Source organism: Macrotis lagotis, chromosome X (assembly GCF_037893015.1).
Source record: "Macrotis lagotis isolate mMagLag1 chromosome X, bilby.v1.9.chrom.fasta, whole genome shotgun sequence".
NCBI lineage: Eukaryota > Metazoa > Chordata > Mammalia > Peramelemorphia > Peramelidae > Macrotis > Macrotis lagotis.
In genome coordinates this window covers 467189113-467215333 of record NC_133666.1, presented here as the reverse complement: position 1 = coordinate 467215333, position 26221 = coordinate 467189113, and the positions used below count along the sequence as shown (strand labels likewise).

Genomic DNA, 26221 nt, shown 5'->3' with positions numbered 1-26221 from the left:
ATCAAACTCAAACTATCAACATTATAAAATGTGTAGACAAACAGATATTTTTAAAGGATTATAAAGTCCCACAGTAAAATAAAATCCAAAAAGGAATGGTCAAAAGAGAAACTTTTCTTCAATAGAATTAAAATTACAATAAAAGCCAACCCAATATTAAATGGAGAAACATAAAATGGAGGAAGCATTCCTACTAACAGAAAACAAAGAGTAAGGATCCACATTCTTACCATTTTTATTTATTGTTTTTAGAAATATTAGCCATTTCAATAAGATAGGAAAAGATATTCCCAGATTTTATATTGAAAATAAAAAAATCAAAATATTATTTGTTATATATCAATAAATTCTTAAAGTAAAAGTTATAGGAAGAAATAGCAAAAGCTATAATCACAGAGAATCTCATTTTATTCTCTCTCAAATTTAGATAAATCTAACCAAAAAAAAAAAAAAAGGAATGAAGAATCTGAATATAATTTTAGGAAAAAACTAGATGTGATAGACTTTGGGAGAATATTGAATAGGAATAGAAAGGAGTGTATTTGTTTCTCAGATGTGCATGGTCCCTTCACAAAAGCTATCCACGTATTTAGGGCATAAAATCTGGCAAGCAGAAGTAGAAGTAGAAATATTAAATGAATTTTTTCTAACTCTAATGCAAAAATTAAAAATGAAATAAAATAAATAATTTAATCCTAAAGAACAAAAACCCCCCAATTTCATTAAAGATATTGAAAACTGACAAAATATGCAAATTGTGGGAATGTGGTCAAAGAATAATAGAAAATATGTATCTCTAAACAATTTCATGAATAAAAGAAAGAACAAAATAACTAAAAGGGGCATACAAATTAAAAACTAGAAAAAATCAGTTATCTTAAAAATCCCAATTAACCACGAAATAGAAAAAAAATAAAGATTAACAAAATAGAAAGAAAAAATCTGAAGAAGTAAAAATAGGAATTGTTGGGGGGTGAAGGGATGATTCAAAGGGAATAAATAAACCATTAGCTAACTTGATTTAAAAGAGAAAAAGAAAGAAGAAAAAACCAAATTTCCTCTACTAAAAATGAAAAAGGAGAATTCACAATCAACGAAGAAACAAAAGAAATTAATGAGAGTGATTTTTACTAAACTGTATGCCAATTAAACTGAGAATCTAAATCAAAGGGATGACTATATACAAAATTATAAATTGCCCAGTTTCATAGAACACAGACACCTACTTCAAAATCAAATCCTTGTTAGGAAAAAGAAATTGAAAAAGCCATAAGTGAACTCCCAAAATAAAAAATTCTAAGATTACATGATTCACAAGCAAATTTTACTGAACAGTTAAAGAACAATTAATTCTAATAATAAACTTTTGGAAGAAATAAAAAAAGAAGTCCTGCCAAATTCCTCTTATGATATATGATTTTGAAACCTTTCCCAGGGAAAGTCAAAACAAAGGGAGGGAAAACTATAAATCAACACACCAAATAAATACTGATGCAAAAAGTTTAAATAAGCCATTAGCAAGCAAATAAAATATTAGCATCATACCATAAAACACTACTACCAGGCTGGATTTATATCAAGAATGAAGGGTTGGTATTAGAAAAACTGAAAATATAATGTATAGTATATTAGAAAAATGGAAAACACAATGGATAGTATTAAAAATAAAACAAAAATCCCAATTATAGAAATCAATGCAGAAAAAGTTTTTGCCAAAATACATCCATTCCTGTTTTTTAAAAAGCATAGGAATAGAGAGATTATCTTAATATAATGAGTAATAACATCTCTCTAAACCCAAGAGTCAGCATTATATAAAATGGAGATAAGCTTAGAGACCTTTCCAAAAAAGACCAGGGGTAGAGAAAAACTGTTCTTTATCAACCATCACTAGTCAATATATTGCTAGAAATGTTAACTGAAGCAATAATATAAAAAAAAGAAAAATTGGAAAAATAAATATAGGTAAACAGGAAACAAAATGATTATTTTTTGTAGATGATATGATGGTTTATTTGGATAACCCTATAATATCTGCTAAAAAAATTGAAAAAAATTAGCAATCCATAGCAAGCTGCAGAACAAAAACCCATCCAAATCATCAACAAAATCCAGCTAGAAGAAATGAAAACTCCATTTAAAGTAATTAGAGACAGTATAAAATTATTGATAGTGAATCCATTTGCCAAGCCAACAGAAGCTAAATGAACACAATTATAAAATATTTATTATACAAATAAAGACAATTAAGTAGAGAAATATTAACTGTTCATGGCCAAGCTGTCAGTATGATAAAAAATGACAACACCACTTACATTAATTTACTTATTGAGTGCCATACTAATCAAACTCCCAAAGAATTACTTTAAAGAACTAAGGGGAAAAAACCTTTTGCAGGGCGGCTAGGTGGCGCAGTGGATAAAGCACCGGCCCTGGAGTCAGGAGTACCTGGGTTCAAATCTGGTCTCAAGACACTTAATAATTACCTAGCTGTGTGGCCTTGGGCAAGCCACTTAATCCCATTTGCCTTGAAAAAAAAAATAAAAACCTAAAAAAAAAACCTATTTGGAAAACTGAAAAGAGGTCTAACAAAAACTAGGTAGAGACCAATAACATATAATACTATGTAACAAGACAAGTTCCAAATGGGCACATTATTTAGATAATATCATAAACAAATTAGAGGGGCAAGACAAAAAAAATTATCTAACAATGGGCAGAAGAGTTGATGATGAAACAGAGAAAGAATTTGACACAGGTAAAATAAATGATTTTTTTTTAAGGTTTTTGCAAGGCAAACCGGGTTAAGTGGCTTGCCCAAGGCCACACAGCTAGATAATTATTATTGTCTGAGGTCGGATTTGAACTCAGGTTCTCCTGACTCCAGGGCCGGTGGTGCTCTATCCACTGCGCCACCTAGCCGCCCCAAAATAAATGATTTTAAATTCCATAAAATTAAATTTTGATTACATAAAATTTAAAAGTGATTTTTGACAAAACCAATGCACATAAAATTAGAAGTGAATCAGGAAAGGAACGGAGTCAAATTTTTAAGAATAAGAATCATTCCCCAATTGATAATCAAAGGATATGAAGAAATATTTTGCTGTCAAAATCCATGCTATCAACAACCATATTAAAAAATGTTCTAAAATAACTAGGAATTAGAGAAATGCAAATCAAAGGTAACCTGAGATACTACCTCCTACTTATAAGCCTGGCAAAAACTGACAAAAAATGGAAAATGAAAAATGCTTGAAGGTTATGGGGAAAATGGGTATATTAATGCACAGCTGTGAACTGTTCTAAATCATTATGGAAAAATTTGTAACCATTTCCCTTAAAATTATTTAATTCTTAGGCATATTAGTATATAGCCTCAAAATCTCAAAGAAAGAAGAAAAGGACCTTTACTTTAAAAATATTTATAGCAGCCCTTTTCATGGTGGGAAAAAACTGGAAACTTGATGGGGGAAGGGGGAAATTGATTGACTAATATTGAGCTTGAAATCTATTAAAACTCCTAGGTCTTTTTCACCAAAAAAAAACAACCCATTACTTAAGTTATATCTTCTTTAATTTGTATTTGTGCAGGTGATTTTTCTGAACCAGAAAACAGGAAACTTTACATTTTTTTTTAGGTTTTTGTAAGGCAAATGGGGTTAAGTGGCTTGCCCAAGGCCACACAGCTAGGTAATTATTAAGTGTCTGAGACCGGATTTGAACCCAGGTACTCCTGACTCCAAGGCCGGTGCTTTGTCCACTACGCCACCTAGCTGCTCTAAACTTTACATTTTTAAATGAAAAAAGTATTTATTAATCACTATATGCCAAGGACAATGTTATAAACTAGAGAAACAAAACCAAAATCATAAACAGATCCCTTTAAGAAGATAACCTTTTAACTCTCTTTGATAAAAACTTCTGGGAAAATTGGAAGTTAGTATGGAAGAAACTTAGATTAGACTAACATCTCCCACCCTTTACCAAGATATGATCCAAATGGATACAGGATTTAGACATAAAAAAAACAATACTGTAAGCAAATTAGAAGATCAAGGACTAGTTTACCTGTCAGATCTATGGAAAGGGAAGCAGTTTATGACAAAGGAAGAGATGCAGAACATCACCAAAAACCAACTAGATGATTTCAATTACATTAAATTAAAAAGCTTTTGCACAGATAAAACCACTGTAACCAAGATCAAAAGAAATGTAGTAAATTGGGAAACAATCTTTACAACTAAGGATTCTGACAAAGGACTCATTTCTAAAATATACAGAGAACTGTCATATTTTTTTTTTACAAAAAAGCCATTCCCCAGTTGACAAATGGTCAAAGGACAGGCAAAGGCAGATGAGATCAAAGCAATCCATAGTCATATGAAAAATTGCTCCAAATCATTGATTATTAGAGAAATGCAAATTAAAGCTTCTCTGAGGTACTCCCTCACACCTCTCAGACAGGCAAATGTGATCAGACAGGATAATGATCATTGTTGGAAGGGTTGTGGGAAATCTGGGACACTATTACATAGTTGGTGGAGCTGTGAACTCATCCAACCTTTCTGAAGAGAATTTGGAAATATGCCCAAAGAGCAACAAAAATGTGCATACCCTTTGATCCAGCAATACCACTACTGGGTCTATACCCTGAAGAGATGATGAAAAAGGGTAAAAACATCACTTGTACAAAAATATTCCTCACAGCCCTGTTTGTGGTGGCAAAGAATCGAAAATCAAGTAAATGTCCTTCAACTGGGGAATGGCTTAGCAAACTGTGGTATATGTATGTTGTGGAACACTATTGTTCTATTAGAAACCAGAGGGACGGGAATTCAGGGAAGACTGGAGGGATGCATGAACTGATGCTGAGTGAAGATGAGCAGAACCAGAAAAACACTGTACACCCTAACAGCAACATGGTGGGTGTTGATCAACCTTGATGAAATTTCTCATTCCATCAGTGCAGAAATCAGGAACAATTCTGGGCTGTCTGCAATGGAGAATACCATCTGTATCCAGATAAAGAGCCATGGAGTATGAACAAAGTTGAAGGACTATTCCCTTTAATTTAGGGGGGGGAAAACATCTTATTGTCTGATCTTGTTATCTTATACTTTTTGTTTCTTCCTTAAGGACATGATTTCTCTCTCATCACACTCAATTTGGATCAATGTACAACATGGAAACAATGTAAAGACTGACAAATTGCTTTCTGTGGGGCATGGGGGGAGGGAAGTAAGATTGGGGGAAATTTGTAAAACTCAAAATAAAATCTTTAATAAAAAAAGAAAAAAGATATTTTTTTGTCTTTTAAAAATTTTACTGGTATCTTTTTAAAAAAATTACATTTAACCTGGTGAGATCTAACACCTCTACATTTGCATAATGCAAAGAAGAGATACCCATGCTACCTATGCTTCAATTTTCATATAATGGAAAATATTGAGGAGAAAGAAACAAATACATTCCTTGGCCACAACTTCACTATTGACAACACTTCAGATTTACTTTAGTAATTAAATGAAAATAACCTCATTAATGTGGATAATCCCTCAAGAAGCACTGACTGTAATGAGAGTGTCCTCTCATCCTATGTAACCCTTTACCTAAATTACTCTTTCATAAATCCACTCTTGGGCTTTTATTTAAAAATTTTAGGGATGAATTTCTAGATTTAGATCTCTCAATGTAAACCTATTCACTGGTGTGGATAGCAACAGAGTATGTGGGCAGTCTACTTTTTGTTCTTTGGTACTGAAACATGACCAGCCCACTTCCTTTTTTGGTTATATAACTCTCTGCTGATATCCTTTATAGTGTTTCTCTTGCATCATTATTTTTAGGTTCTGAGCAACAAACTGTTTTTAAGGATCAAGTGTCTAAGTAATGAGAGGGTCTTCATCAATAGACTGATTGCTTTTAGGATGAATTCTTTCATGGGTTATAGTAACTCATGAAACAAACAAAAAACAAAATGGCTCTATGTTGACAGATCAATCCTTACTTGGATCTGATCATTCAACCAGTTACAAATCCTCTTAACTATATGCTATCCTACAGTCCATGTTTTCTATCTTGTCTGAAAAAAAAAAAGACTGTAAAATCCCTTGCTGAAATCCAAGCATAATAAACATCTAATCTGTTTTAATTTTTCCTAATGTATTCTTTTGATCTAACAATTTACTAACTGTATTAGATAAGAAAATCTGGTTAAAAGTCTTTCTCTGAAGTAAGGTAGAAAGGAAACTGAGATCGTTTAAGGGGCAGGGAAAAAAGTGGTTCAAGTTCCAACTCTGACATATACTGACTGTATGACCTTGGGCAAGGATAGGTCCCTTCCAACTCTGAAATTATGTAATTTTGTGAAGGTGTGTTCCTTTAGCTTCCTAAGTTATGAAAAGATGTTAGATTAAATTTTTTTTTGAAGCTACAAGCATTTTGCTACAAAAACTTTAGTCATCAGACATTTTACCTTAGAAAAACAGTGCAACTTTATAGCTGCTCTCATAGCATAGTAGAGCAGGGCAGAACTTTTATAAAATTACAAATGAAATGTCTACAATAATGGTCTTTTTCTTCTTTCAGGCCTTTGATCTTCATATATGAAGATGAAGTAGAGAGTGACTTTCCTTGCCCTAAAATGGAAATGCCTTTCCCTCCCTTAATCCTTTATAGTGCTTTCCCCTTTATTAATAGAATGTATTTGTGAGATAGGAATCTGTGCCTGGTTAGGTAGGTAGCCAAAGACCAAAGGGGAAGGGAACAGAAGGGAGTAAACAATTATGAAGAGTCTAGTATGGTTTAGGAATTGTGCTTGGTGCTTTGCAAATATCTTATTTAATTCTCACAATAATCCTGTGAGGTAGGTGCTATTATTATTATTGCCATTTTATAATTAAAAAAAAAACTCAAAGAAGACAAGAGTGTAAGTGCCTTCCCTGGATCAGACTGCTAGTGTCTGATGCTACATTTGAACTTGAGTATTTCTAACTCTAGGCCCATCTATCTACTTGTACTACACCTAGATGCCAACAAAATAAAGATAACTGGCTAAAATAAGCATTGATCCAGGTCTACCAAAAGGAAGAAAATTTATATAGTTTGTGAAATGGTCTAGTATACTAAAATGATTTTTCTTAAATTAACATTTAATAAGAATTAGTACATTTCAAAATTTAGAATTAACTACTTATAAGGAATATTAATAGCATGGGAAAGTTTATTTGTAGGTAACAATACTTCTGTTTAAATAACTATTATCATCTTTTATCTATTACAGAGCAGGCAATGTCTAAAAAAAAAAAACCCCACAAAGTCCAACCCAGTTTGAGAAACCAAGGAAAGAATTGTGTGTGATAAAAATACACTAAACAAAATATCCAGGGATTGATCTGAGCAAAAGAAAGTTTTTTATTTGCTTTACTCGAAAGAAGGGCACAATCCAAGTCTCACAAGAAGCTCCCCTGAATTTACAGTCAAGCAAGATTATATGGCCTAACTTGATCCCCTCCTCCTCCCTATTCTCTCTATCAACTCACTGGTTAGTCTTCAGCGTTACATTCTACTCACAAAAATCTACCCCAGCAACAAAGAAAAGAATGAAAGATTTTCACAAAATATTACCTTACCATCCAGATGGTGAGAATAACCTTCAGGATTATAACTATTTTATTGAAATAATGTAACTTATCTTGGAATGCAAGTTCTAGGAACAGTCTTCTATCCTCCTGGTTAGTAAAAATACCCTTATCGAGAAAACAGGTGGTGTTACAAGTCTCATTTGGAATACAAGGTCTTTCTTCTAAGAATAATGGTTTGATTTTCTTAATATTTCTTAATCCTGAGAGGATTTCACTAATGAGTCTAAGAAGGTTTTATTGGAACATTACACTCAGAATCAATACTATATATGATACCGTAAATACAAAGAAGCTAATATGGTTTTAGACTGCATTTAGAGAAGCAAAGCGTTCAAAGATGTGGTAATCCTTAAAGCAAAAGTCTGTCTTGATCAGACCACATGAAGAAAAGTTTTTTTTTCCTTTTCTGGAGTCACAATTTAGAAAGAGATAGATAAAATGAAGAGAGTCCAAAGAAAGCAAGCAGGATGATGTCCATGCCCTATCTAGATTGGTTGAAAGAATTAGCCAATATTTAGTCTAGAGAAACTAAAGGATATTATTGGTGGCTGTCTCTAATTCCTTTAAGGGTTGTTAAGCAGAGATAACTCTTATTTGGCCTGAACCTGGGGATGAAAATTTAGACTTGAAATTAGAAGAAACTTCCTAACAATTACAAGTTATCCAAAAAAAAAAATTGCTTCAAGAGTTAATGGGTTCCCCATTCAGGGGATCTTCTTTTATGCCAGAGGTTGAATTGATGACCACTTGTCAAGGATGTTATTGAGGTAATTTTTTTTTTTTAGGTTTTTGCAAGGCAAATGGGGTTAAGTGGCTTGCCCAAGGCCACACAGCTAGGTATTGAGGTAATTTTTTGTACAAAAAGGAGTTAAGAAATAAACAAATGGATGGATCAATAAATAAATAAGTGCTGATATAGTACTTATATGTACCAGGCACCATATAAGTGCTGAGGATACAAAGATGGTTGAAAATAGTCCCTCCTCTCAAAATCTGAAACTCTGAGGAAGGAAATATAAAGAACTAGAAATATAAAACATGTAGATATGTGTATGTACATGTATACATTCAAATAGACATCAATGGTCAATGGGAAGTGATTTCAGAGAGAAAGCACTAGCAGCAAATTGGGGGAAAGTGGTTGTACAGGAAAAGCTTCCAGAAGAGGAATCTCCTTCCAAATCTGATTCTTGTGGCTGATATTCCCACGTTTTGCATTGCTTATTGTTTAAAAAAAGTCTCTCAGAACAACAGTTCTTTATTCTATGTTCTATTGCTATTCACTTGGATTCATGTGGCCACAGAATTAGATTTAGAGCATGAAGGGAACTCAGGTCATCTAGTCCAACCATCTAGATGGGAGTTGAAGATTGTCAAGGTTACCCAGTAAGTAGCAGAGTTGGGACATGACTTTTGGACTCCAGTATCAGCACTTTTTCAAATGTACTCTGCTACCTCATTCAAGCAATGGTTAACTGGTACTGGGATAATTTTACTTGTTAAAAAAAAATCCATCTCTCATGACCATGAACTTAAGAAGCTTACTGTGAAAAGTCCACTTGAAAAATCTGTTTTTCCTCTAATTCAATAAATTCTTGTTAAGCCCTTACCTTATACAAAGTTAAAGCAAGACAATCCCTTATCATTACACTTCTTAGCCTGAAAGAAGCCAGTAATTCAATGTTAAAAAACTAGGCAACTGAAAATCTCAAAAAAATTATATCACACAGCCTTTTGTTTTTAAAGTATCATTTTACACATCTATTATTAAGCGAGTGTATTTTTGTTTTTTAGATTTTTGGCAAGGCAAATGGGGTTAAGTGGCTTGCCCAAGGCCACACAGCTAGGTAATTATTAAGTGTCTGAGACCAAATTTGAACCCAGGTACTCCTGACTCCAGGGCTGGTGCTTTATCCACTATGCCACCTAGCCGCCCATAAGTGCATTTTTAGTTGAAAACCATTGATGGTCTATTTCATTGACTTTTAAATACTGGAAATCTCCAACTTAACATAAATGGCTGACATCCAATTTTGAACACAAAGCTACATCAGCCAGGAAGATAAAAAAACTCTCTTCCTTTTTTCTTTCTACAGGAAAGAATGGGTAGGAATTCTCCTTAATGCAATAAAAAGTTTGCCCACAGAACAGAAATGTAACTTCGATAAATAAAACGTAAAATGAATTAAGACTTCTGTAAAAACTAACTTCATTGATTTGACTTGTTTTTATTAGGAAAAAGTAGAGGATAAATGATGGAAATTTCTTTCTCTTCTTGAGGCTTTGTTTTTCCTGCTAATATTTTCTTTAAAAAGTTATTCAAAGAGGTTATTTCTTTTTATCTTAAAAGTTTTATATGGGAAGCTAAAGTATTCAAAATCTTCTTCTGAGCATTTTTCTATCAAAAAATGGACATAATGACATCTAAATATTTCAAGGCCTTGCTTGAGCATTGAGTTGCCTTTTCAAATTCTTTTCCTTCTATGTTTTCTCACTCTTATTTCCTCTCCCAATAAAAAACCCTTTTCTTGGTCCCCAGAGTCATCATTGTCTATGTAGAAGAAACTGAATGGTAAAATATAAAGTTTAAAAACCAAGAACTACATTTTACTTTTTTTTTGCAAGGCAGTGGGGTTAAGTGGCTTGCCCAAGGCCACACAGCTAGGTAATTATTAAGTGTCTGAGACTGAATTTGAACCTAGGTACTCCTGACTCCAGGGCCGGTGCTTTATCCACTACACCACCTAGCCACCCCTCTATATTTACTTTTAATGCTCTTTGTTACTGTTGAAATTTTTAAAAAACAATAATAACTGTATCTATAGTTCTTTAGGCCTTATAAAGTTCTTTTTAAAAAAATTTATTTATTTTGTTGCATTTTTAGTTTGGAGAGTTTCCTTTCCTTTTGGACTGAAGTAGAAAACAAGCACAGACAGACCCAGGCATGTACATACATACACACACACACACACCCCCTAAAGTATAGCATAATACTTTCTCTGAAATTAGCATCTTCCTTTATAGATCCCTTGTAGTTGATTCGAGTATTTTAAATAATCAGACTAAGTTATTCATAGTTGTTCTTTAAACAATATTGTTGTTACAGTATACAATGTTCTCTTGGATGTGCTCTTCATTCATAATTCATTATTATTTAATGATAGTCTTTTGATGTTTTTCTAAAAATCAACCAGTTCAATTTCTTAAAGCATAGTAACAGTCCATCACAATCATATACCACACCTAGTTTAGCCATTCCTCAATTAAGGGGCATCCCCTCAATTTGCAGTTTGAGCTTACAGAAGTTTTTATAGATATTATTCTCACAACAATTTTGTAAGGTACGTCATAAGTCAAAAAATTATATATTGCCATGTGAAGGAAAGATAACGATGAGGAAACATGTCCACACAGATTAAATGACTTGTTCTAGATCAGGTAGCAAGTAGCACAGCAACTATTCAAATTCAGGACTTCTGATTTAAAATCCAATGTTCATTCCATTGCTCCACAATGCTACCTTTGAGGAATTGTAGAATCATAGAATGAGAGCTGAAAGAAGTGAAATAACTTATTCAATGTTACACAAAAAAGACACAGACCACAGCTGGATTCAAATATAGATCTTCTTGAATCCAATGTTTCTTCCATTAAACCCACCTTATCATTTTTCTTAAGGATCAGATAAATGTCTTCATGAATATGTTTGCTGAAATGATGTGATTTTAAGTCTTAAAAACAGATTCTAGAGGACCCAAGAGTTCAGAGACTTTGTCACTGGCTGTCATGTGATCTCATCCAACCACTATTCACCATCTGACAATACAAGGATAATGCCAGCCATTATTTTATCTGAATATTTTTGAAAATATATGAAAGTAGTCTGCAAAGTATAAAAGCTATACACACAAGTACAAGATATTAAACAATCATTAGACTATAGACTTTGTTTCGCCTGTAAGCATATTATCAATACTCTTTCAATTTCATGATCATTATCAATGATATTATCAACTATCACTATGAATCACTATCAAGGACCACTATGACAGCATACTAGACATCATCAGGGGAAGCTAGGTAGCACAGAGGATACAAGTGTTGGGCTTAAAATCATGAAGACTCATCTTCATAATTTCAAGCAATCTGATGGAAAATATATAGATTATATATGTGTGATTATGTAAAGCAATCCATTTTATATATGAAGATTCAACAGATGAAAGGAAGGCAAAATTGCTAGCTTCAATCTATATTCAAACAATATCAGTTCTTTTTTCTGTTATGTTTCATCATAAATCTTATGTTTTGGATCATTGGGATACTGAGAATAGCTAAATCAATCAGTTCGCTATTGTACAATATTGCTGATACAGATACAACACTCTCCTTGTTCTGCTCACTTAACTTTGCATCAGTAAATATAAATCTTTTTCAGGTTTTTCTTCAATCATCCCACTTGTCATTTCTTATAGCATAAAAATATTCGTGGCAATCCTAAACTATAGTTTGTTCAGTCATTCTCCCATTGATAGACATCCTCTCGATTTTCAATGCTTGGCCACCACAAAACACCCTCTACCATCGATGATTAACAACTCTGCAACTTATTGAACTGTACATTTGGCTGAGGGCATGGAGAGTTTAAGTCCATTATGATAGATTGGGAGCAAGGGGGGCAGGGCAGCTAGGTGGCACAGCAGATAAAGCCCCAACCCTAAAGTTGGGAGATCAGGAGAACCTGAGTTAAAAACCAACCCCAGACACTTACTATTTATGTAACCCTAGACTTTATTCTAGTTGAACTCATATTTGAACATAGGCAAAAGAATTTACTTAGTTGGGGAGTCTAATGTCAGATCTATGCTTCAAGACAATTTGGCAGCTGTGTGGGGGATGAACAAGTAAGGCAAAAAGCCCATTTCCAATTTAGTTCACTAAAATAATATAGGCAAGAGGTGATGAAGTCTTAAGTTAGTAGCTGTGTGAATACTGTCAGATGCATGAAACCTCCAGGAGTAGAAACAACAAAATGTGCCAATTGACTGTTTATTAATAAAAATTAAATTAAACTAAAATAAAAAGTCAAAGATAACTCCAAAATTACAAGCATGGGAGACTGGAAAAATGGCAAAAAAGAGGAAAGTTTGGAAGAGGGGTGGGTTTGAGGAAAAAGATAGTGAGTTCTGTTTTGGCTATGTTGAGCTTGATATGTGTTTGAGACATTCAGTTTAAAATATCCAATAGGCAATTAATGATCAAGGATTGATGCTCAGAGAAAAGACTAACACTGGATATATAAGAGATCTGGGAATCATTTTAAATAAGGATAATAATTACGCCCAAGGAAGTTCAAAAAATTACCCACGAGATTACAGAGAAAAAAAGATAAGGAAGCCTATGACAGCCTTAGGGAAAACCCACAATTTAAGGATATGATATGAATGGTGAGTCAATCTAAAATTGTTATTTTCATCTTTTGCCAATAAGTTGATTTGTGAGGTCACCCCCCTCCCCCATTGATCTTTCTCAGTAGATTTAGACCAAACTCTTTTGAATGGTTCTGGATTTCCTCCAGAAGATCTCCAAATATTCTAGAGCTTGATAAAACCAGCACAATCTCATAAAAAGAGAATCTGAAACCATACATTTGACTATTTCAATTTAAAGTATGTACCAGACCACCTCCAAAACTGAACATAATCTGTCAACTATATTTATCTATTTTATTCTTTGTTTAATATAATTTTGACATACCCATGGGCAGTCTTTAAATAATGTAGGTAAAATTAACAAAAATTCAAAATTTCTACTCTATAATTGATCAATTTAACTTTATACAGTCTTTGACTCTTGAATTCTTTCCTATTGTAGATGTTAAAATTCTCACTATTTTTCTTTTTCCATAGATACCATCCTGCTTTAGGTTCTCAAAAGATCAATTATTCCTTTACAAGTCTACCCATTTGGTTCTTCTTACTGCCTCTAATCCATTTTGTAAACAACTTACAAAATACTCTTCTTTAAAGATTATTTTCATTACATAATTCACCCCAAGAACCCACAGTAACTTTCTATTGTTACTACTGAATTCAACATGTCCTAAGCAGCTACAATGGACAGGACAGCCCAATGTTATTCTTAGTAATATACTAACTATCCTTAAATTGTCAAGGCCTTCTCCTAACATTTCTTCTCAACATTCTAACATATTTGATAGCCAGGAAAGGAACTTTAAATATTAAGTACCCATATGCAAACACTGGTGTGTTTATTATTATTTATAGAAAGAAATAATCCTGCTCTCAAGGAATCTACCTCCTATTCTTGCTGTTTCTTACATATGAGACCTCTTGCAAATTATTATTAAATGATTGAAGTTTTCTCTATTAAGTATAGTCTCATTTGAAACACACTGAAATTTTTTCACTCCTTTTCTAATCAAGGTACTTGCTAATTAAAGAATTTTCATCAATATTCCCTCTAATTTATGCTTTGAGTAAATGATGCTACCTGAGCATAAAACTATTAAGTTTGAGTACATTATTAATTAAAGTTACACAATAAGAAGAGGATCAGGGATAAAGACTGAACTTGTGGTTTTATTGGTATATAAAAACTCCCAGGTGAGGAATCTCCCTCTACTCAAATAGACTGGCACATTCTCTGTAACTCCAAAGAGTCATAGGGAGTTACCTGGCCTAGAGCACTGTGAGTTAACATGACTTGACAGGGTCATCTACCTAGATGGTGTCATAAGTCAGAACTGAATCCATGTCAGTGCATTCAAATATGAACCCAGACATTTATTGTATTGCGTGGAATATTCCTCTTAATAGTTAATATTCCTAGTGAAGTCCTCTCAGGGTTAAAAATCATTACAACAAAGACAGACTAATACTCTTAGACTATTCTTAGAAGAAAGAGGGAGAGAGGACTTGCATCCCCAGTCAGACACCTTCCTGATTCTGTTAGGGAGGGAAATAGTGGAATGCTTCCAGAGAAGAGACCTTGCATTCTTAGTTAGCCACCTATTTGATAATAGACTGGGAGAACAGTAGATTGCCTCCTCTTGTTTGATGATAAGTACTAAGAAGACCTTGCATACTCACATTAATTCATTTAGACAGATAATAAAAGGTCATTAGATATCTTCTGGGGAGGCTAGGTGGCGCAGTGGATAGAGCACTGGCCTTGGAGTCAGAACTACCTGAGTTCAAATTCAGCCTCAGATCTAGCTGTGTGGCCTTGTGCAAGCCACTTAACCCCCATTGCCTTGCAAAAACTAAAAACTAAAAGAAATCTTCTTCTGTTATCCTCACCATCTGGATGGTGAGGTAAATATTCTAACATTTTATTCTTTTCTTTGTTACCAGGTAGATTTTTCACATAAAGATTTTAACTCTGAAAACCTTAACCAATCAGGTTGGAAGAAGGGACGGGGGGGGGGGGGGGGGGGGGGGGTCTTGCTAGGCCATATAATCTTGCTTGATTGTCAATTTGGGTCAGCTCCTTGGTCTTCACTACCTTTGTGAGACTTGGGAGTGTGCCCTTTTCTCGAGAAAAAGCCAAAATAAACTTTCTGTTTTGTTCAGGAGTCTCTGTATTTTTTTAAGTAGATTTTTATCCCATATAGTATGACCCTGGACAAGTCACTTAACTGTTGTTTGTCTCAGTTTCCTCAGCTTTGAAATAGGAATGTACTTATCATCCAGGATTTTGAGGGTCAAACAAGATTTGCAAATCACTTAGCACACCGCCTGGCACATAGTACGTACTATACAAATGCTAGCTATTGTTGTTATTTGTAGATGGTGGTTTTGAAATAAAGACTTCCATGGAGGAAGGAAGTGAGACTTTGAGGAGATAGATAAAAGTCTAAAATAAGCAAGGAATGAATTAAAGACAAGAGGGATGGCTTGTGTGAGTTAATCAATAAGTGTTTATCAAGCATCTACACTAGGCTAAGAGGATACCAAAAAAAACGAGACAGTTCAGTGTGCCCTTTGGAAGCTTACCTTCTGGGGTAGGTTGGGAAGAATACAACATAATCCTAGCTATATAAATATAAGACTTGTATAAAACAAACACATAAGTCACTTTTTTCTCTAATGTTCTTTTCCTGACTCTTGGATTTGATTCTTCTTTCACAATAGGATAATATAAATCTATTAATATATTAATTAATATATTATAATATAATATAATATAATTAATTAATTAATATAAATCTAATCACACACGTAGAGCCCATGTTAGATTGCTTTCTGTCAGGGGCAGGAAGGAAAAAAAATTTAAAACTCAAAGCCTTGCAAAAAAAAAATGAATGGTGAAAACCATAGTGAAAACAACATGTTTGAAAAATGAAAATATTTTTAAAAATAAAATAAATATAAAGTCATGAGGATATGGCCAGCATTGATATAGGAATCTGTTTTGCTTGACATATGTTTGTTCAAAATGTTTTTGTTTTTCCAGTAGGGAATGGGAGAGAAACTTGTTAAATAAAAACAATTAAAAAATTTTTTTTTGTTAGGCTGGCACAGATTGTAAAGGGCTGTGAATTGCTGAGCAGTTGATTTTTATTTTATCCTAAAAGTACTGAAAAGTCTCTAAATTTATGAGGAGACTGGATTTGAAGAGATTAATTAAGAGGCTACAGTAACAGTCCAGATAAGAAGAATTGAGAGCCTGGCCTAAGGTGGTCATGGCTTAAGTAGAGAGTAGGGTCAGATGAGAGACTCTGAAGATAAGGAATCAAAACAATTTAGCAGCTCACTAGCTATGGAAGGACAGTGGGAGTTGAAAAGCTGAGAATGACTCCTAGGGTTACAAAATGGAGTGCCTACTTAGGAACATAGTGTATTTCACAGAACTAGGGAGGTTAATGAGAAGGGTAAAATTGGGAAGAAAGTTAATGAGTTCCATTTTGCAAGTGATAAGTTTGAGATGCCTGTGGGTCACCCAAGTAGAGATGTTCCACAGGCAATTAAGAGTTGCAGATTTGGGACTCAGGACAGAGATGAGAATTGGATATGTTGATAAAGAAGCAATCTGCATTAACAGAGGCAAGAAATAGCACACTGAGTTGGGGAACAACTAAGAGTCCAGTTAAACTACAGCATAGGAAAAAAATTTTTTTTAAATGATCTAAGGCTAAAAAGTTAATAAGGAGTCAGACTGTAAGTAAGGGGGCTCAAAAATGCTAGGCTAAGAAGTTTTATTTATCTTAAAGACAATGGGAACAGATTAATGCCCTAGGAAGAATTAAGGCTAATCACAACAGTCTAGTTGAATAGTGATGAGAAGTTGAACTGTCAGCAGTGACAGTGTGAGTACAGACAAGATAATAATAGATGTTAGCGATATTTTGCAGGTAAAATCATCAAGATTTGATTGGACCTATCAGTGAGGAAGGGGAAAAGTCAAAGATCTTTCTAAGATTATGAACCTAAGGTGATTAGGATGCTGGTGCCAACCAGAAATTTGTGGAATTTGGTGGAAGGGATAGAAAACTTAATTGGAGATATTACTCTATCAATAATGTTTGTCCATTTTCAAAGAAGATCATGACATCAAGGGAGGTGATGCCATCACAAGCATATAAACTGGATTTGAGCGAGGGGTTGCTGTGCTAAAACACCAATCTCATTTTCTCCTCCAGAGCCATCTGGGTCCACTGGCCAGATATGAATCAAGAGGAATGGAGATGATGCTGGATGTGAGGCAATTAGGGTTAAGTGATTTGCCTAAAGCATTTATTAAATAAGTACTGTGAGCCAGTCTATGCTAAAGGCAGAGGATACAAAAAAAGGGAAAAAAGATCATCCCTGCCTTCTAATATGGGAGACAACATGGGACTCTTTGTAAAATAAGCTATATACAAGATAAATAGGAGATAATCAAGAGGAAAGGCATTAGAATTAAGAAAGATTGGGAAAGGCTCTCTGTAGAAGAACATGAGAACTTGAGATCTATTTAAGACTGAGCACTCTGAGGAAACTCATGTGAAGGGGGTAGGAGACAAGGAGCCAGCACAGATCAATCAAACAAATAGGGTAGAAACTAGTAGAAACTAGTACCTGGTAGTCAAGGAAAAGAAAAGTATCCAGGGGAGATGGAGATGGCCTTACATTTTATTCCAATAGACCCCGAACTTCTTTCCATGCTCTCCTGACCTCCCCCCAACCACCACCTGAATGATTCTTCAGTAGTACATTCAGCTGTTATCTGCTCTCATATCAAGTGTGTTAACTGAATAAAAGTTAGAAATTAAGGAACCTAGCCTGAAATTATAGATCATCCATTCAACTTGAATAACTAGCCTGCAAGGAAAGTAATCGAAGGATCACTAAAATTGAAGGGGAGGTGTGTAAAGATACATGCCTGAGGTATTAGCAAGTTAGAGCAAAAGGTCTCTGAAGTACAGGCATCTAAGACTCTCAGAACAGAGGGAGGGGTCCTAACATGTACAGGCAAAGAAAATCAAGAAAGGTAGGTGGCCAAGGGAGAGCTTAAAAAGAAGTTTTATTTATTTAACAGCTGGTTCCAAGTCTTGGGGACTGCAAAGAATTTGTGATAAAATTAAGGGTTCTTTTGCACCTGCCCACTCCTGGATACCTGCAGAAAGAGATTTCTAGTAGCCTTCCAGTTTGTCCTTCCTATGGGAAGCAGGGGACACAGATCTAAAGAAAAGAGACCAGAACGGTCCAGAGATGGTTCCTCAGGTTACTTTCTCAACTGACAGCTAATATAAGCAAATCCTTTGAAGAGAAATAAAACTTTCCAACCAAATGCCCAGAAAAGATAATAGAAAAAAAGACATTCACATTTCTCAGATCAGTTTACCATTAAGCATAAATATCTACTTAGTATCACTAACTATTCATTAGGTTCCTACTATGTGACAGATACTATGTATAGATATTAAGATAAAAATAAAAGACCCTGGGGCAGCTAGGTGGCTCAGTGGATAGAGTACTGGCCCTGGAGTCAGGAGTACCAGAGTTCAAATCCGGCCTCAGACACTTAATAATTACCTAGTTGTGTGGCCTTGGTTACCTAGTTGTGTGTCCTTGGGCAAGCCACTTAACCCCATTAACTAGCCAAAAAACAAACAAAAAACAAAAAACAAACAAACAAACAAGGCCCTGACTTCAAAGATAAAAGATATTAGCTAGGATATCAAAACAGATCTCATGTATAAGGTAACACTTGATCTGGGATTTAAAGAGGTAGAAGTGAAAAAGGAATGCTAGGCATGTTAGGCAACCAGTTGCAAAGACAAGGAGACAGGAGAGGGAGTGTCCCATTCGATAAACAGCTAAAAGACTAGTTTGTTTAGATGTCAAAGTATGAGATGAGAAGTGATGCATAATAAAGCCAAAAAATGTACAGTAAAACCTGGTTATCATAGACTTTATGGGTCAACCAGGGAAGTATGTATTTGATCCTAGAAATAAGTAGGAATCCCTACAGTTTATTGAGTAGAGAAAATGACATGGTCAGAAACCAAGTTTAGAAACATGAAAGGCAATTTTGTGGAAGAAGGACTAGAGAAGGAAGAGACCTGAAGCAAGGAGATCAGGATGCCATTACAATAGTCTAAGGCAGAGTCGTTTGAGTGGGAAAAATAGGTAACATGTTGTATAGATAACCATTCCAACTGACTTATACTGACAAGATTCTACCCCACTTATTCTACCCCACTTATTCTAACAAGATTTCACCTTTATCAGGTGAAAAAAAAATCTTTTAACTCAATCAAAAACATTATACTAGTATATGCTCTGTGAGTATTATAAATTACAAGTTCGATTTAGAATTCAATTTAATTTTCTTGTCAAACAATTTAGAGTAAAGAGTAGTTAGTTCCAGGCAAGCCCCTGAGTAGGAATTACTTGAGGGGAGGAGGAAGGAGTAGTCTCTGTCTCTCCAACATGACTCCCCTCCTCACAAAGCACAACTTGATAAATTTTGGAAGGTCAGATAATTTGAATTTTTCACTGGTATTTTGAAAGCATGCTTGGGGACAGCAGCAACAAGAACAAATAGCTTCAGAATCCTACAAGAAGTCCAGCAGGAAGCTACTTCATGACTCACAGGAACATCTCAAAGACTCTGAACAAAGAACTTCTAGGAGCTGTAATTTTTTTTTTAACCACATGTATTCTAATATAAAGTCCAGTTTGTCTTGGACTGTATATTCTAGTGAGAGCTAGTGTTACAGACTTTTGAGGGGATGAATTATAGCAATGGTTCCTGCTATACAATCTTCAGTCAATAAGGCATTTATTAAGCACCTATTAAAATATTCCTTTCAAAAAGCTAATTGTCTGGTTAGTTAATGGATATTAACAGATAATCAAAAGGAAAATATGCTACTGAGGGTCTGTAGCTGTAGGATTAGAAAACCAGCCTTTTGTTCCTCAAGGATCTTTTAAAACTCCGAAGAGAGGAGGAGCCATTCTCAGACAGACCTATCCAGGCAGGGGAAATGGAGTTAGGAAAACAGTACCAGAGAATGTGTTACACAGCAAAATTTGGCAACTGACTGAATATGTGGAATGAATCAGAGTGAAGAGTTGAAGATGATTCTGAGGTTAGAAACCTGGGTAACCTAGATAGGGATAATTAAATCCAAGGTAGGAGAGGTGACCAAGTAAGAGAGTGTGGTGAGGCAAAGAAAGAGGTGGGCTCTGAGCATTTGGGTGGTACACATATAAGGAGTGGGAAATACGTATAGTATTCCAGCAAAGGACAGTGAGAGGAACAGGAGAACCCTAAGAGACTTTGTCATGAAATCCCAGAGAAGAGAAAAATATTCAGCAAGAGAGAGTATATCATAGAATTTCAAATGGTACAATGAAGTCAAGAAGGATAGGACTGAGAAAAAGTCATCAGATTTGGCAACTAAGAGATCACAGATAATTTTGAAGGTAACTGTGTCAGTGAATGAGGAGGTGAGAAACCAAAATGCAAATGACTGAGAAGTAAAGCACAGGAGAGGAAATGGAGGCAACACACAGTAGGAAACCTTTTTCTAGGACTCTGGCTTTTAAAAGGAAGGAAATATGGCAATGTTAGCATGAAAAACATAAGGTAATATTTTATAAAGTACAAGTTTCACCTTTCAGGAGTGGAACAGCTAACAAATGGAGGGAGGACAAAGGTCAAGGAAAATATGAACAGAGGAAACCAGAGACTTCACAGTTTTACTGAGAGCCAGTTCTGTTTACTTTCAAAAGTGTGAGAGCAAACAGAAAGGGTTGTTTTCAGTTGTAGCTTGGTGTTAGCCTTTACAAGTGTCTATTAAAAAAAAAATTAAGCCCATGAAACTGTGATAATGAATTTCTTATGATAGAAGGATCACTACAGGACTAATTGCCTCAAGAAAAAACATTAATGGATTGGAATAATCACCCCCAAAAAAGGTCTTTTTCTTGAGAATTTTATTCTCATTTCAAATTACTTATAAGACAATTTTAACTATTTAAATAGGACATCTCTATTCTACTTACATGAAATGTAATATACAATAAATATTTACATAGAAATATATTTTCTATGCTTTTCTAACAATACATTGAGGTATTTTACAGATGAGGAAACCTAGGCACAGAATGGTTAAATGGCTTTTAATTAATTTGTACAGAACTACTAAATATACATGCCTGGATTGAACCCAGGTTTCTTGATTACAATATTCAACTAGGAACATTTGATCATATTATTTTTTAGTATAAATGAATTTTCATCAGAATGGTAGCTTGGTTTAGGGCCACAATACTAAGGTAAGAACTATGCCTCTAATATTCTTGAAGTTGCCTGGCTTAATGCAAAGAACTCTGGATTTACAAACAAAGCACCTGTTTCAAAGCCAGGCATGTAAATTATTAGTTTTGAACAAGTTAAATATGAAGTTATTTAACCGCTCTGTTCCTTAATTCCCTCATTTGTAAAATTTGTAATACCTATCTCACCAAGCTGATAGAAAAGCACTTCAGGTATTTATAAATTTATAAATATTTATTGGATATTGTTTATCACATGAACGAGATATCCTCCTCATTCACATAAGTGACAATTACTTCAGACAGCTTAATATTATTCTCTCTGAAACAGGTAATATTAACCACAATTTCTTAAAGAGGTTTTAATGAGTTTTACAAAAGAAGGATGATATAGAAATACAAAGAACTACAGTCTTTATTATTTGAGAGATAATAAACTAAAGTATAAAGAACATTGAAGCTGAAGTCAACCCTTTGGTCCAGTAATACCACTACTGGGTCTATACCCTGAAGAGATGATGAAAAAAGAGTAAAAACATCACTTGTACAAAAATATTCATAGCAGCCCTGTTTGTGATGGCAAAGAATTGGAAATCAAGTAAATGTCTTTCGATTGGGGAATGGCTTAGCAAACTGTGGTATATGTGTGCCATGGAACACTACTGTTCTATTAGAACCAGGAATGATGGGAATTCAGGGAAGCCTGGAGAGATTTGCATGAACTGATGCTGAGTGAGATGAGCAGAACCAAAAAAAAAAAATCCAAAACAAAACACTGTACACCCTAACAGCAACATAGGGGCAATGATCAAATTTGATGGACTCGCTCATTCCATCAGTGCAACAATCAGGAAAAATTTTGGGCTGTCTGTAATGGAGAATACCATCTGTATCCAGAGAAAGAACTGTGGAGTTTGAACAAAGACCAAGGATTATTAACTTTAATTTAGGAAAAAAAAACATCTTATTATGTAATTTTGCTATCTCTTATGCATTATTTTTCTTCCTTAAGGATATGATTTCTCGGGGGCAGCTAGGTGGCACAGTGGATAAAGCACCAGCCCTGGAGTCAGGAGTACCTGGGTTCAAATTTGGTCTCAGACACTCAATCATTAGCTAGCTGTGTGGCCTTGGGCAAGCCACTTAACACCATTTGCCTTGCCAAAAAAACCTAAAAAAAATGGATATGATTTCTCTCTCATCACATTCAATTTGTTGGATCAATGTATACCATGGAAACAAATTGGCAAATTGCCTTCTGTGGGGGTGGGGGGAGGGAGTAAGATTAGGGGGAAAATTCTAAAACTCAAAATAAATAAAATCTTTAAAGCTGAAGTCAAAATTTATTCCCATATGATCTTGGGCAAGTCACAACTTCTCTAAATTCTGTTTCTTCATCTGTAAAACAAGACTTGTTTGTAAAGAACTTGGTAAAGAGAAAAATAGTATATGAGTTCTTACTCTTAATCATTAAAATCAAGACCATTCATAGGGTGGCTAGGTGGCACAGTGGATAGAACACCGGCCCTGGAGTCAGGAGTACCTGGATTCAAATCTGGTCTCAGACACTTAATAATTACCTAGCTGTGTGGCCTTAGGCAAGCTACTTAACCTCATTTGCCTTACAAAAAAAAAAAAAATTAAGAACGTTCTTAAAGCATACTTCTACCCTACTAATTCAAATTCTTATTAGGAAGGTAACTTAAGGAATATAAATTATAGGAATATTTGTTTTGGAAAGAAAAATGAAATAATGTTAAACAAGTATGAATATGTATACATGCTCCATCCTGCTACTCTAGGGAAGTTTTTAGCCTTAATACTTAATTCATGGTTCCATTTTATCAGATCAATCGCTAATCTTAAATGTAGCTACTCTCAGGAAATGGAAGAAGCCACCTAAAGTTTTCTCTTTTTCCAAAAACATGCCAAGTAGCAGCCAAACACAGGCTCCAAGAGGTGCCTGGGAATATGGGAAAACTGCAAAGTATTACTTTTCTAAATAAACATGCACAGGCACACACACACACACACACACACACACACAAAGAGACACAAACACACAAAACACTCCCCCGCTTTCCCTATCCTCCCTGTTCTCCATTCTCTCATCACCAAATAACTTGCAAAATACCTGCAGTATATCCAAAGGCTTTCTCCAAACTTCTGGTGCAAATAAACACTGCCAGCCAGGGGAGTGAAATAAAATATTTTAAAACTCTACTTCTTGAATTAGTATTGACCAAAATGCTAAACTATTTGTCAAAAGACACACAAAAATATTTTAAATCTGGCTTGACAGGAAACAAAGGAAATGTTTAATAGCACACAACTTGATAAGAGAAATAATTCAGTGCAATAAAAAACATAGTATACGGGATCAGGAACTAGGTTCAAATCCCAATTTTGCCACTTAATAGCTGACTTTTGCAAATCTCTTTAGCCTCTTTAAGCTTTAGCTGCCTCACTTGTGAAACAGAAGGGTTTAACTAGATGACTTATATGGTTTCTTTTACAATTCTAAATTTAAGATTCCATGAACTTTAGCTGTTCTACCTCAGAGGCAGCCAGAGAGAACACAGGGTCTAGAATCACAAAGATAGGCTTTAGACATTGACTAAAAACTTACTTAACTTTTGTTGGTCTTAGTATGCTCCCCTGTAAAATGGAGATGACAACACCTACCTCAGAGGGATTGAGATATTCTTTTTTTTTTGAGATATTATTTCTAAAACCACTTAAGCATAGTGACTCGCACATAATAGATGTTTAACAAATATCTTTTCACTCCCTTCTACCTCCTTAATTTGAAAGATTTCAGTGTTTATAGACAATTTTTGAGATTTTCAGAAACGTGTTGGAGAATAAGAATATTCTTCTCAAACTTCCTATTTCACCACTCCACCATCATTTCGATTCTACCAGAATTATCTTTTTCAACTGTGCTTAGACAATTTTGTAAGAATAAATTATTTCCAAGAATGGTCTCAGGACAACTAGTAGCTCATAGGCAGAACTGTGGAAACAATAACATTCATAACATGAATCCTGGCATGAACAATTTTTGGTATTCTAGTTACAAAAATTATTTCAATAACTAAATAGACATTTATTCAACAACTATGATCCACAACTTACGATGACAAATGGTAAGGATAAAAAGCAAAACCAAAACTAGACTCTGCTTTGAAGTAGTTTACATTCTACTTGGAGAGTAGAAGGGTGGAGAGGTACAAAATGTGCATGAATAAGTAAATACAAAGCATGTACAAAGTTAATTACTAGAGAAAGAAATCAGGAAAAGCCTTAAGTAGAAGGGGTACTTAATCTGTACTTAGAAGTTAGGAATTCTAGAAGGAAGAACTGAGAGGGCAGTGCATTCCAGACAGAGCCACTTGGGCAAAGGTCCAGAAGCAGAAGATAAGTGTCATGTAATCAGAAAGTCAAGCAGAACAAATTTAAATTGCATTGGGGTGTTTGTGAAAAACAGAAATGTGAATTTATAAACCTTTAAAAAGGAGTTTAAATACCAGTTCAGGATTTTGTATTTTTTCCCCTACAGGTAACATGGTTAGGCCTATGTTATGAGAATATTAATTTGGAGGTTTTATGGAACCTGGATGGTAGAAGGATGAGTTAGAGAGACCAATTAGAAGACTACTTCAATCATCTCAGGGGGAGAATGACAGCCAGAACTAGGGCAAAGGCTTCGTGAATGAAGAAAGCCCTGGAGAAGGTTTGACAAGACTCGGCCATTTGCTGGCTGTGCATGTTAATAGAGGAGGAAGCCTGGATGCAGACCCTGGCAGCCGTCTCCTTATTGGCAGCTTAGGTCAGTTTCCCTGTCAATTCCACCTTCCCATTCCAATAGGTAAGTAGAGAAGACATGGGCCTGCTATTTTATAGCCCTTCAGTTAACATTTTCAATCCAACTCAAAACCTTTATTATCCTAATCTTTAAAGAAAATGTATTGGAAACTTGTAATATTGTACTGTACTCATCATTAATGTATCTCAATTCATTTAACACTTATCAGGTACCTACACTGTCCTAGGCATTAGGGATACAAAGTTTAAAAATACAGATACAGTTATTGAACTAGAAACTTAAAACCAAATAATTCAACAATCCTGGAAAGTTGTAGAAGCTTTTCCAGGGATCTATCTTTGGTGAACATTTCAAAACAGACAGGGGCAATGCCTTCAACTATTAAAACATTAATCCTATTCATAATCCCTAATCACTCAAAATTTCTCATCTCTATTAACTGCTTAACCTAGAGACCAGAAATAAAAATCTCACTCTATTGTCATGTCTGAGTGCTTTCAAAAGTGACAAATTACCATATTTTTAACTCCTTCCCTAGCAAAACAAAAAAAAAATGGTTTTACAAAAGTACCTTTCAAATTCCATTAAATGAGCCACCCATCTTAAGAATACTGCCAAAAAACTAATACAGTGCACCTCAATTCTCTTCCATGTATTCTCATTTAAAAAAATAAAATTAAAAATATCTAGGAAAGAAACAAGTTTGGCTTTTTGTTTTGTTGTTGTTGGGGTGGACTTAAGTAGAATGTTCTTCTAAACCTAATCTGAACTAACAATTTCCTGAAGTCAAGATGCATTCTCTGCAGTGTGGTATTTAAAACATACGTAAGTTTTACTAAAAATTGTACTCGTGTTGAGTTGACAATTTACCAATTAGAAGCAATGTTAAATCAACCGTGGGTACAGTGACTGCAAATTCATAGGTTTACAATAAAACTTTGTAGAAAATATTA

At 34.6% G+C, this 26221-nt stretch overlaps 1 protein-coding gene across 10 annotated transcripts in view; it reads right to left on the bottom strand.

Moving 5' to 3' along the window:
• Nucleotides 1-26221, bottom strand: part of ANKRD12 (ankyrin repeat domain 12) — a 202872-nt gene that overhangs the window by 173756 nt on the left and 2895 nt on the right. Inside the window, exon 1 of one of the 10 annotated variants that reach the window (XM_074201599.1) lies at nucleotides 11307-15063. The exons of the other annotated variants lie outside the window; for them this stretch is intronic. The gene's annotated coding sequence lies outside the window, so the exon portion shown is untranslated. Of the gene's footprint in view, nucleotides 1-11306; nucleotides 15064-26221 lie in introns of those variants that run through there. 10 annotated transcript variants of the gene reach the window in all.